The sequence below is a fragment of the Hipposideros armiger genome, unplaced genomic scaffold, assembly GCF_001890085.2.
Source record: "Hipposideros armiger isolate ML-2016 unplaced genomic scaffold, ASM189008v1 scaffold_1950, whole genome shotgun sequence".
Lineage (NCBI taxonomy): Eukaryota > Metazoa > Chordata > Mammalia > Chiroptera > Hipposideridae > Hipposideros > Hipposideros armiger.
Window position 1 is genome coordinate 40,656 of NW_017733300.1, and position 954 is coordinate 41,609.

A 954-nucleotide genomic window follows, 5' to 3' on the forward strand; every position below is an offset into this window, starting at 1 on the left:
TTTATATTTATTTATTGCACTATATCCAAAGTCACATCAGTAATTGCAAGTTTATAAAAAAGACTGTTTAAATTCACATACAGTAAAAATTAGTTCTAATTTTCAAGTCTCCCCTTTTCTGACTCTCGTGTAATGATCGACTCTGTAATAACTAGAGATAAGACTGTGCTAAAGCATATCTTCTGTAAAGCAAATAATTATTCAATCTCTCCAAAAGACAATACTCTTACAATGACAAAGATAGTTTTTTTCTTTTTTCTTTTTTTTTTTTTTTAAAGCAACATATGTAGACTAGAGTGTTTGCTCTCCAATTTGAGTTGAACTTTCAACTTTGCTACAGCACGTTATATTGAATCCTGGCTATGTCCACATTAAACTGTCATTTTGTTTTGTCAGCTGCTGACATTCCACTTTCTCTGGAATACACATGCTGATCTTTATGTGGCTACTTCATTGACAGGTGCAAATATTGGACTGCTAAACAATAGATAGAGGTGAAAAATGAATGGTAATATTAATATAAAATTAGATAACTTCCTAAATAGGAAAATGTAAATTAAATAATTATAGGATAATAAAAAATTGTGATTAGAAATAATTTTTTTATTTGTATTTTCTTTGAATTTGTATATATATATATATATATATATAAATTTGTATGTAAGATAAAGAAATAAAGTTCATTTATAACAGAAGTTATAATTCTTAAATTTGCTTCCCTTTTTTAAGCACTGAAAATATGTTAAAAAACCCAACATTTAATAAATATAATCTTTTAAATTAGGAATCAACAGCCAAGGTTTGTAACAGCAGAAGTGCAATTATGTTTATTAACAGCATAAGAGCAACCATATTCCTTATCATGTCTCCTTTCTCTTTTTTTTTTGGGTCATTGAAGGAGTCATTACATTCTTTCATTTCTCCTACTTTCCACAAACATACCTCTTCTGAAAC